Genomic DNA, 12971 nt, shown 5'->3' with positions numbered 1-12971 from the left:
AATCAAGATTAATTGTCCCTTTGAGTTTACATCGGCAACAAATAAACACTTGAAACTCAAGACTCGAAACAAGAAAAACTTTAGTTTTATGTTTCATTTTCATTTATTTAACACTTTTTTCAACTTTTTCAACTTTCTTTACTTTCTTCAATTTTCATATTTAATCAAATAAATTGATGCCAATTCTTGGAATCAACTCAAGTTCTGAGTGAATCAGAAGAAAACAAAGTCTCATGTGAATTAACTGAATAATGTTTGATTAATTCGTCAATTAAAATGATTTCCATAAACTTGCTGATTCTTATTCAAATCATGAACAACATTTAAGTGTAAAATGTCAAAATACTAATCACATTCACAAGTCGAGTTCAAGTCAAGTTTAACTTGAAGTATAATTGAAATAATATGAAGCTAATTATTGAAAGTAACTAATTTATGAGTTGAATTATTATTCGTATTTTGATTCCCATAAACTGGGAGTTTTTTGTGGGAGGGAAAAGATAATAAAAAATAACAAAAAGAGTGACAAGGAAAAGAAAGAAACTTTTTATTCTAATAAAATGAAAGTACGCAGGACAATGAAAGTGAAGGAGGATGAAGATGATGAGGATAAGGATGATGAAGACGAAGCTGGGAATGATATAAATAAATAGAGTCACTAGTTGCTTTTGTATTCATTTTGTGACTAACAAGGAAAGTCTAACATTGAAAATGGCAATTGCTATTGATACGAATAACATTGTTTTCAGTAAAAAGTTATCTTCTAGTTCATCTTCATCAAGTCGCTCAAATTCAACATCAACATCATCTGGTCAATCATCGAGTTCATCATCAGTTCGATTTTCAGTTCCACATTCACCTTCATCACTTCCATCATCGACTGTTTCTTCATATTCACCAACAACATCATCAAGAAGTTCAACTGGTTTGATCAAAAACGAAACTCATTCAATCCCTGAAATGTTATTCAACTTGCCTTCAGTTTTGGTCAAAAGTATGATTCAAGGAACAATTAATTTCTTCAATAATTTGGTCAACAATTTCATCGACTATTTACCTTATTCAATGATCAACCATCATCATCATGGAATCACAATCAACTTTTGCTTTCAATTTCATTCCATTTTGTGTCCATTCAGATCGAGATTCATAATGAAAAGGACCAACATTTCGTCAACATCTTCTTTCCCTTCCTTATCATCATCATCATCATCATGCTCATCATGTTCAAATGGACAAACAAACAAGATCAATTTACCCGATGTTATTCCTATTAATGATTCCAAAAGACGATCAAATGTTCAATTTAAAAGTTCATCAACACTGATCATTGATGTTGCCTCAACACTTCGAGATGTAAGCAATAAGTTCAACTCAGATCACTTGAGATCGACATAAATATAATTCATTGATCACTCGATATTGACTCTTAATTGTCTAGTCAATTGTTTATTTTGTATCCACAACATTTCATACTCAATCATGTAAAATAAATTTCACTTGAAATCCAAATAAATTGTTTATTCAAATTCATTTCGTGTTCCTATTCAACTGAATCTGCATGAAGCTCTGAATAATCCTAAACTCAGCTCAACTCATCTGAACTGAACTGAACTGAACTTGAAAAAGATTTAAAGAGATGAATGAAAGCGCCATCTATCAACCAACTGAAACAAACGACTGAAATCCTATAAATGATGTTATAGGATGAAAGGTCAACACAAAGAAGATGAAAGCAAAGATTATAATCAGATTAAATCATTTGTTAATCTGTCAATTGCATGTAAATGGTCAACGAATCATCAGATTATTGGTCAATAAATAATCCAAAGGATTATTTGATAATCTCATGTTTAACCAACAAAACTTATTGTTAGTCAATCATTTATTTGCATGATAATGAACATCATTTCAATCGACATCTGAATGTAAACTCAGCCAATTCATGATCAACAGGGTTCTTCCCTTTACTTTACATCATCTGGATACTTCTTGTTAAATGTAACCAAAAAAGTCTTTCAATTATTTTCTTGTCAAAAGATTAGATTCATTTTACATTAAATAATGCAATGCTAATGATGTTGAGGTTGATGTTGAAGTTGATGTAAGGTTAATGTTATAACCATAAATGGGTTTTCATTGAGAAAAACATTTAATTGATAAATTCAATTTCAATACTTTCTGTTTACTTTTCTTCATTTAATGTAATCAAAGTAAATGCAGTTAATTAATTGGCTTTCAGTTTCATCCGATTCATTATCTGAAAGAAAAGAGAAAAAAAAGAAAAGAAAAAATGAAATGTTAATAAAAGTTGGACAAATAATGTTATTTGAACAATCTCATTGCATTCAATAGATTCATGTTGTGATCAAATTAGATGACATTTTTTATCTCAATTAACTAATAGTTTAGTCCATCATTTTCATGATAACATTCACATCATGAACAGCAAGAGGTAAATTGTGTTTAATCAAGAAAACAACTGAAATTAATTAACATTAAGAACAGTGAAACTCTTTTAATCAAACAAATTATATAACAAGCAAACAACTGGTTCATGATAAAATCATTTAATCTTACATTTTAAGCATTAACATTGAAAAATGAATACAAACCGTGAGACTGTTTTTTATGCCAATTGACTAGAGTTGTAAGCAAAGAGGTTCAGTCTTATCATGCTTATTAATCCGTTGCATTTAAATATCCACCCAAAAGCTTGTTATTTTAACCAATTTTGCACTTTCATTGAGTTGCTTATAAAGAAGGAGTTGGCAGGAGAAATTATCTCAATCTTTTCATTACAACAATAAATAACATAAAATGTCAATTGAATCAACGGGTAAGTCGATAGTCACTTGGATAACTTTAATTAACAGCAGCATAAACTATGTCCAATTGGTTCGACTCGTTCCCATGCCTTAGGGTGGACCAGGAATCACATTAAATCATTGAATCTATTAAAAAACGAGTTGAAAAAAGTGGAGAGCAAAGAGGAAGATTAAAAAGTGTTTATGGGAAGATGAAAGTTGACTTGACTTGACTTGATTAACTGTGACCATCAATGGATCAACTGTTCAACCAGATTAAATGGGTTAAAATATGCGAAATTTAAAATCAATTGATGATAATCAGGAAAACGAAATGACAAAAGACTAATCAATTGGATTAATGTTGATCATCATAAACAGATATACTTAATGGAGATCAAGTGTTCATTGATTCGTGTTCATTTCTTGTTTGTATTGTTTGATAGGCAATTAATCATCCATCTTTTGGTGTTTAACTTGAACCAACTCGAGTCAACTCAACTCAAATCAGATTGTAAAGTTCATAAAAACACTAGAAAAATTCAAAAGAAAAAAAAGTTCAACTCATTTTAAATGCAAAATTTACAACAAAATGTTATTCTGTTAAAGTCAACTTTTTTGTATTTTTCCCTTCAACTTCCGTATTTTACAAATGAGTTGACTTGATAAGTCAACTTAATGTTATCTAATAGTCGACTTGATCACATGGAAAAAAGTCGAGCTTCCAATGGATCACTAAACATAACCGGAATCCTGAGATTAATCATCAAGTGGCATTAGTTGTATAAGATAATGGCTACTGTGAATAATCAAATTCATTGCATGTAAAAAGTGTTGTGTCTTTAAGGGTTCATCATCAACTGGAAAACACTTATCATTATCATCACTTTACTCAATCATTTTTTACCCATTTCAACATTAAAACACTGCCGAGTAAATGTTATTCCTGACACCAAATGGGAAGATTAAAGAGTATGAATGAAAAATGATTGTTGACCACCACAATGGTCACTATTAATACCTTCCAACATTGTAAACATTGAAATGATCAAATGGTCAAATCAAAGATGCAGCTAAAGACACTTAATATTTTCCCTCATTGTTCACCTAAAAAATGCACACATTTCTCTTAATAACAAATCATTTAGACTAATGATGTTATTAATGAAATAACAACAAATTAACAAACCGCATATTTTTTATCCTCTTCTTGGACCTTACAAAAAATGCATCTAATTGCAGTTAATGTAATGGACCTTTCCTCGATTCCTCGATTTATCCATTATTTCACTTTTGCCTTCCATGAATCACCATTCTCCTCCTTTTGTTGTCTTCAGTAACTTTCCAATGATAATAATATAACAGTAAAAAAGGTTAAAATAATGTGTTGATCCATTTGTTAGGAAGACTGAAGGAAAAGAAGGAAAAGAAAGAAAAGAAAGAAAAGAAAGAAAATATTAGAACTTAATAGCTATTTACTTTTAACCACTAGAATTATCATTTTGTAGTTGAGATCAAATTTTAGGGTCAGTCAAGGGAAAGATGAACAAACAAGGGACTCTTTACAGTGCAACAGGGCATTTCGACCAAATCTTACACTGATTTATGGTCATAAATCGAGAAGGCTTCAGAGACTTGATATTGGAACTGAATCATGAATGAAATGTCTTGAATTTCAATTGCACGGTCATTCAAGTTCACTTGTTTATTTGGTCTTTATTTGAAGATTGAAAGTTATTTTTTGAAAGCGCAATTCTTTCTGACACGGCAAGTATTTCGAACATGGAAACTCAGTCACCCAAACGAAAAGGTCAGCATTAACACTTGAAATTGCTTCGAGATTATTTTTTTGAGAGAAAATTTTGAAAATTTCATTTCCATCGCACGAAAAGTTGGTACGAAGAGGCTGGCCGAATGAACTCTTCAACGCTAAAGTCGCTGGATTGGGGAAATCAGATGAAAATTGCTGAGTTGTGAGTTCTTTACATTTTTGTAGTCAATTTCAGCTATAAATTGATTCAATTCAGCAATCAACATTTCGATGGATTTTGATGGTTTCTTTGTTGTCTCTTTAATTGCATCTTTTGTTTCTTGTTTTCATTGTTTACTATAAATGACATTATTGTTGTTATTCACTTTGATATGAATCTGTCTTGACCATGAACTTTTCATCTATTTATTGACTGTCTTTTAATCAAAAAGGATTCAATAGATTGCTTCAACAAAATTGGATATCTTTTTTTATTAGTACGCTATGTTTTCTTGTAATCTGAAGATACTTTTTTTTTACTTTTCATTCATGTCATCAACAGTCTTTTTAATGGACATTCCGATGTCAATAGAGTTATGGTCACTTGGATTCACAGTTTATCCACTTTTTGTCTCATTTACTTGTCATTAATGATTCCATTTGATGTCCACTTTTTTTACAATCCTGAACAAGTAATTACTTCAACACAAGAATGGAAAACTACAATTGATAAAAAAAGCAAAGAAATTTGATATTTCTGTTGACCATCTCATTATGATTGCATCTTCAGGGAAGAACAATGAAATTGTTTGATTCTTTTATTCGACTAATTTCATTTTAATGAAATCAATCAATCATGATTTACAAAGTAATTTTAGTTACAGGATTCGACAAAATTCCTTATTCACTCCCAGTTCAAATGTGATTACATTTTTTCAAGTTTACTTTTGTTTTCTCATTTAATTGCAGCAAATGATTTCCATTGAAGACAAAAATGTTGGCAATGAAAGGTCAAGGAATAATGAAAAGATTACTTTAGATGAAACTCGATTCAGAGGTAGATCTGGATGATTGAGTCTCCTACATGACTAAGAATAACTTGACACTTGACTTTCATGATAAACTATGAAAATGTTTCAGTCGCTTTTATATTAAACAATATCAATGATCACATCGTGAGAAGCTATTTTACTTTAATCATGTTTAATATTTTAATGTTTAAAGGCGTTCGATTCATTTTTTATGCCCTAATCACAATCATATTATTAAGTATGCTTTACAATCTGAAGCCGATGTTATTTGAATAAGGTCAATGAGATACACATTTAAGCCACCATAAAACATACTTTATTCAATAGATTTGGTCAATTGTACAATTATATCTTTTTCATGATTTTTCAATCAGTTAACCCTCGAAATTGATGACAATGATGAGTGCGATGAGTAGGATGAAGATGACGACGATGATGATGATGAAGATCAGGTTGAGTATGATCAAAGTCATCATCATTTGATTATTGCATGAGATGATTCTTAAGTTGATCACCTTCTTTATTATCGGAATCATTTTTATGTTCACAACCTTATGCTTAACACATAAAAATATATTCAACTTGTATTTGCTCAACATTATCATTATATAAATATCGTTAATCAAGAAAAGAGGAAAACCATTTATTGGTTTCTCCTTCATAAATTAAATTAAAGCTTGAGAAAAAAAGATCAATAATAAGGTGAATTGTAAGTTCCTTTGGTTTGTAACAATTAACCAAATGCACAAAAAGTACATATAAATGTATATAAAAAAGGAAAACATAAATTTCTTGTTTCACTGTCAATGGATTAACGCTGTTTTAATGGCAATGAGAACTGGATCAGTAAAGATTATCATTCATATCAACATAGATTTACAAAGGCTTTCAATGAATGTGAAAAGATATCATTTCAAATCATCTATCTGATCAATAAGTTTCATTTCAATTCAAACTTACTCTTATTTTATTCCTATCAATATGTTCAACTTGTTCATTCATGTTTGACTTTACTTTACTTGACTTAACACATTAACTTTGGTTGTTGCTTTACCAAGTTAACCTCAACTTGTGTTTACTCAGGCTGTTACTCAAGTTAATAGTGATTAGTAACAATTAAACAAACAATGAGCAATAATAAGCAACAAAAGTGACAAAATACAACAAGAAGAGCGTTAATATAAAAAATAAATGTCAATCTTCAGTTAAATTATTAGTCGATTTGTTACTCATGAGACTCATGTTTTTTAATAGTTACTTTTTATTTCTGATTTTCTCTCTTTCTTTAATCATAATTATCATTAATGTTATTGCTTTATTATCATTATTATTATTGCCTTTGTTCAAATAATCAAAGCTGTAATATCTCTTATTAACATTTAAATGATTTAACAGACTTTTTCATAATATCGATGAGAACTTGAGAAAATTTGAAATCATTTCTTGGAATTGAAAATCCTCAACACTTCAAAAAGACTTATTTTTTACTCAAAATTCCTTCAATTTTACCAATAAACTGGACATGGTTAACAATCTGTAAATTGTTAATGATCACTGAATATTTCAAATACAATTTGCTTCAACAATATTAATGCAAAAATTATTCCTTTAGAGCTTTCAATAACCGCAAATGGCTTTCAAAAGTCAATCCCAATATTTCTATCGACTACTTCTGTTCATATGAACACAATTGAGTGTGAAAAAGAGGGTCCAGTTGTTTAAAGTGGTTATGTGAATAAAAGGACAAACATTTTGAATTAATGTTGAAAAAGTTGAGCTTCAAGTTGAAAGATATTTTTTAAGGAAACTGAATCTTCTCTAATATCCGGAGTTCCTAGAAGTCGATCAAAACTCATTTTTTTAGAGTGAAAAACGTAAAAAATGAATCATCCTCTCTGACTAGAAATTAAGTTTGAAATGAATTGACCATAAACATCAAATTCACAAGTCCAAGTTGATGAGCACATTAAACATTGAATTGGATTGAATAGGTCATCTCTAACTCGAGTTAGGAATCGTATCTTGGAAATTTAAGCTCTAGATTCAGTGTTTCGTGAAGCGAAACCACATACGGTCAAGAAATCATGCTTGCGAAATTAACTGTATTTGCGATTTGGCTTTGTTTTGAGCAAATGGATGTGGATTTGTGAATTGTCCTGAAATCGTTTCAATCGAAGGTAATTTCCATTCCTTTCCTTGCAAACAATAAATTATGTGGTCCATGACCATCGATGAAAGATCTATGCATAAAAAAAGATTGAAAACAAAATTAGTTCAATATTTTACCAATGTTGGAAAACACATTTAAACAAGTGAATGAATAAAAGATTCAAATTTAAATTTTGGTCTCAAAATCCCAAATAGCCATGATCATTATTAAATTTACACAAACACAAACACGGTTTGTTCCTATCAACACTTTAAATCAACTTAAAGACTCCATCGATTATCAAGTAGCCTCTCGATGTTAATATTAAATTACGATTTTAAAGAATGTCTTTTTTCATTCAATACTTACTTACCATAATATTATAATATTGATGCAGATTCACCTATTTTATACGCAATAAATTTCTTCATGTCAATCACATAACTACTTTGTATTAACTGTGAGCCAAAATTGTTTCTAAAAAATGATGAAAAAATGTAAGTTAAATGAATGAATAAAAATAACATTATCAACTAACCTTGCATCAATTCAATCAGCTTTTTGGATCACCTCATTTGCCCTTTTTATTAAAAAAGGTTGTCCAAGAGGAAATCATTTCATCAAATTTATTACATCTTTTTTTGTGTAAAAATATAAAAAATTCATTGACTCCAATGATTCAACTTTTTTTCTGCTCATCATTACACGTAATTGTTGCTCCTTTACAGTAAAATAACAATCACCTTAGAACCAATCTACAGAATGCAACTGAAAGACATAAATAGAGATACTTAGCGTTACTAAAAATCATTGATGACTTTTTCAAAGTGATGCAAGTAATAAAAAGCAAGAAAAAAAATGTTGTTATAAAAACATACAACACAACACAATGTTGATTACCTTTGGGATTGAATTCCCTCACTTTTTTGTGTACTGGTATTGACTAGAGTTTTACAAACCAACAATCCTTATTGTGTCACTTCAATTGAAAATAGGATTTTCACTGTTTTACCAGAAAGGAATCACTTGCTGATGAAAATGATGAAAATGATGAAGATGTTGAAGATGATGGTGAAAGCCAAGGAAGCCTAAGTATCAATAAAAAAAAGAAAGAAAAAAAATCAAATAAAATAAAGATGAGTTTAACTTGAATGTTGACTGTAAATTGTGTCATAATTTAGACTAAATTGTCCACATTTGAAACCTTAACATTATAATTGTCTTTATTACCAATAATAATGCTAATGATATATCAACTTACCCATCTCTCAGTGGATCAAAACCAAAGAGTAAAGGGCTTCCTTTACTCTTTGATCAAAACCAATCAAAATAATACTTGTCCATTTGATTAAACTTATATTCACACTTGACTTGTTAAATAACATTAACGAACTAGAAGCATGAATGAATGACTGAAAAGGGAATAAAATAAAATTGAAATAAGATAATTGAGAAGGAAGTGAAGATAATTCAGAATAAGGCAAAAAATTGGAATATCTTCAGATTAAAAGTAACGGAAAAATTATTACAGATGATCAGATGATAAAAGAAAGGATTTGAGATTGAATTGGTAATTAGTTTCTTTTCACTAAATGTCACACTAATCCTTTAAATATCGAGCAATAGTTAATGACAATTGAAAAGCAACGTTTCTCTAGTATTAAACAAAGGTCAACTAAAACAAAGACTCACTTACCAAACTGCTACTGTTACTTAATTTTAATGATTTCCATTTAATTATTGTGTTATGACTTCTTTTGTATTAAATAGTGTTAATTGTAAAACATTTGCTTTTAATGTGTTTTTGGTTAAGCAACTCATTTCAACCATATATCGATCTTTTCCGGTTTAATCTTAAAAGGTAAGTAAAAGTCCATTAACTAAAACAATAAAAGTATGACCATTAACAAAGATTAAAATGTTAAAGTATAACACAATTAAACATGTAATTAATTTTATTGTATCATTTTCACTTTCAGAAGACACCATTTGTTATGGTTGAACGAGTTGAACTTCTTTAGGTGCTACCACCAAAATAAAGAATCGGATATTTTAATTTGCTTTGAATTAAGGTAAGTATTGAAAAACTGACTAACGCTGGTATTGAGTTTCTCATGTCTATCAAACTTTCTTTTTTTATAATAAACTTCACACATATCATGAAGTGTCTTTTATTCTTGATTAGCTATAATAATTGTTTCTATTTTTTATTATTTTCCAGTCAATTTCGATTCATTGTTATATTAATCTATGATTCTTATTGGATACGCCTTAAAATATTATGACAATTGTGTTTTGATATCTTCAATGGACACTTATCAAGTTTTGGTGAATTACATTCTCATCCTTTTCTTATTACATATTCACTTATTCACTTGATGAATACATACAAGATGATGCTGATGATACTGGCGAAGCTGATGAAGCTGATGAAGATAAAAATGTGGATGAAAATGAAGATGGCGAATGAGGATGTTTCTGGTTTAAACACTTTTGTTTGGATGAGATCGCTAAATAAGCACGTGACTTGTCACCAAAATGTCAAACGTTATCCTATTTGCATAGTTACTCCCTGTAGTGTTGGTTAAGAAACAGTTTACGGACAGTTTTTTGGACAAAACTGTTATTGTTATAATGATTATTATCATTATCCTTATCATCATTATAACTACTGTTACTGTTACTGTTATTTCATTATCATTATTCCTATTGGATTGACAAGAAGCAGTCTTAAGACATTCCTCTCCTTCTTGATGCTTATATTTTTTATGCTTTTATGCTTAAGCTTTTTCTTTGAGTTGAATGACCATAAAAAACTGTACATCATAATGTTTGTCCTAATCTTGTCAATGTCCATACTTGTGAATCCATCTGAATATACTTTAATCTTGGTCAAGGGATGACCAAGGGTAACTCAAAGAGAGCATATAAAAGGATACAAATAAAGGTCAATATTGTTATTGTTATTATCATCATCATCATCCTTATAATGCAATATTATCCTTACAATCAACTGTAAGTAGCATTACAAACAGAATTTTCAGTTAACAGAATTGAAGGATAAAAGTGCTTTTTATGTTAATATAATTTATAAAATATTAATTCTGTTTATAAAGAGCATCAGAATAAGATTATAACATGAAATAATGAAGAAAAAAGAAGAAGCTAATTTGATATTTTTTTTTGTTCATTAAGAAACTATTGGATTGTAACAAAAGTATCTTGTTATTATTATATTGTGTACATGTTTTGATGTGTAAAACACCAATGATTAAGATGAAGATGAAGAGATTGATAAAGATGATGATGATGACAATAAATTGTGTTATGATATTAATTCTGAGAAAAGAGTCAATTCAGTATTTAACATGAATGAAGATGAATGTCGTCTTATTGATGATTATTGCCATTCATTTGTTATCTTGATTATTGTTTTGCCTCGTTTAACATTCAATCACAACTAACAATCTTATTCACTTGACTTGTATTATATTTATATACTTGATTTAATACAACAAATTAAGTAAAAGGTTAAAAAATTGAAGTAAAATATTTATTATAATATCATATTGCAGTTGCTTGATTGATGATCAAATTTAACACAATCCTGATCACCATCACAATAATAATAACAATCATAATCATTAGCATTATTTGAGAGCATTTTTTGTTGATGTTTATCATGAGAAAAGAAGAAGAAGAAGAGAATCTTGTAAAAGCATAAAAAAGGGTCAATAAAAGGTCAATGTGAAATGAATGATGAAAAACAAAAAAAGTAAAGTTATTCTTGTTCCTTATTTTTTAACAAAAACATTCATCTTTTTTTTGTTTGACTCTCTTCGAACTGATGTTGAACATCATGTAAACTGATTCATCTGTTAATGATTACAAGATATAAACACTCAACATGACAACAAACAATAGTTAATGATAACAACACCATTCACCTCATAAATCGTTTATCGTTTTGTCCTTTAAAAGGGTTCTCATTGAAGTACTCATTGAATGAGATCAATTCACATACTCACGACACTCACATCGACACTCACCCTTAACTTTACCCTTAACTTCACCCTTAGTCTCACCCTTGGCCTTCCTCACTCTCCGTGACTCTTCCGGTGTATCATCATCATCATCATCTTCTCATCTCATCCTCATCTAAACTCCCAACTCCATTTACCTCTTTGTATAACTTTCCCTTTCTCATTCATCTTTATTCCCGTTTAGTGTCTTTGATACTTTTTTAGATTCACAGATATTCCGATTCCACAGCATTTCACTGATTCAAGTAATCATCTTATTCCAATGGATTCACTTAGACATTTCCGTGAACAATCACAGACACACACTCAACTAGCCACTGGCAAAACAATATCATCATCATCATTAACATGATAGGGATAAATATTTTGTCACTACTAATGCCATTAATTTAGACACGTTTCCACTCACTTGAACGACTTGTTGCTATTAAAATTAAACTTAAATGTGCTCTCTATTAACATAATCAATCTAATTTTACTCTTTCCCTTAATTTGTTTCATATCATGTTGTATTCATGTTTTTTAGCAACACTGTAAAGTGATCAATCTTTTACTCTACAACAATTGACTCTGTGAGAATCAGCAACAATGTTACTTTCATTGTCATTACAATTTCAATCTCGTTGTTACTTTTTTTTCAAAAAAAAACCTAAAATTGTAAATCATATTTTTCAACTTTCCAACATTTACATTGTCATTAGATTTAAAGTTACATCAAACATTCATTACAAGTCAACATTTTTCCATCAATTGGCCAAATACAAAAAAGCAGAATCCATTTTTCTCATATTTAAACTGTTGATTGATAAAATCAATTTTATAGTTTTCAATGTAAATATGCAACTATGAAAACTAATCAATATGAACAATCTGAATGCATAAATGGTGAGATAATGAAAGATGAATTTCATGGAAAAAAAACTGTTTCAATTGATGAGTCAAAAATGATTTAAAATGTTTGCCCAATTTAACGTGAAAAGTGAATGAATTTGGTGATCAAAGCCAAGACCAAACCATGATGGTTATAATAATGTTATAATAATGATAATAATAAAGTGTTTAACCCATTATCAGTTATCAAAATGTTTACTCCAACCATTAAACACTAACTTTAAAGTAATAACATTTCCATTCACATATAAATCATCATTAAACTGATTGCTTTATCCTCAAATGGTAATCCCAAGTTTG

The 12971-nt window shown here is 29.3% G+C and overlaps 2 long non-coding RNA genes across 4 annotated transcripts; one reads left to right on the top strand and one right to left on the bottom strand.

The window, feature by feature from the left end:
- Positions 1 to 1742: 1742 nt before the first annotated feature.
- Positions 1743 to 9023, bottom strand: LOC107369852 (uncharacterized). Of its 3 annotated transcripts, none has more exons than XR_016198369.1 (7): positions 8999 to 9023; positions 8638 to 8825; positions 8276 to 8505; positions 8107 to 8214; positions 3997 to 7828; positions 2616 to 2954; positions 1743 to 2260 (listed from the first exon to the last, which is right to left on the bottom strand). It is a non-coding gene; the product is annotated as an uncharacterized LOC107369852 (long non-coding RNA). The 3 variants fall into 3 exon arrangements; XR_016198368.1 differs by having other exon boundaries at positions 2581 to 2954; positions 8111 to 8214; XR_001570445.3 differs by having other exon boundaries at positions 8111 to 8214.
- Positions 9024 to 9358: 335 nt separating this feature from the next.
- On the top strand, positions 9359 to 10712 carry LOC107369856 (uncharacterized). Its single transcript, XR_001570447.3, has 3 exons — positions 9359 to 9598; positions 9717 to 9809; positions 9959 to 10712. It is a non-coding gene; the product is annotated as an uncharacterized LOC107369856 (long non-coding RNA).
- The last annotated feature ends 2259 nt before the right edge of the window (positions 10713 to 12971 follow it).

Source organism: Tetranychus urticae, chromosome 1 (genome assembly GCF_039701765.1).
Source record: "Tetranychus urticae isolate SD_2017Ah chromosome 1, NJAU_TeUrti_SD_1.0, whole genome shotgun sequence".
Classification (NCBI taxonomy): domain Eukaryota; kingdom Metazoa; phylum Arthropoda; class Arachnida; order Trombidiformes; family Tetranychidae; genus Tetranychus; species Tetranychus urticae.
This window is presented reverse-complemented; position numbering and strand designations above follow the sequence as displayed.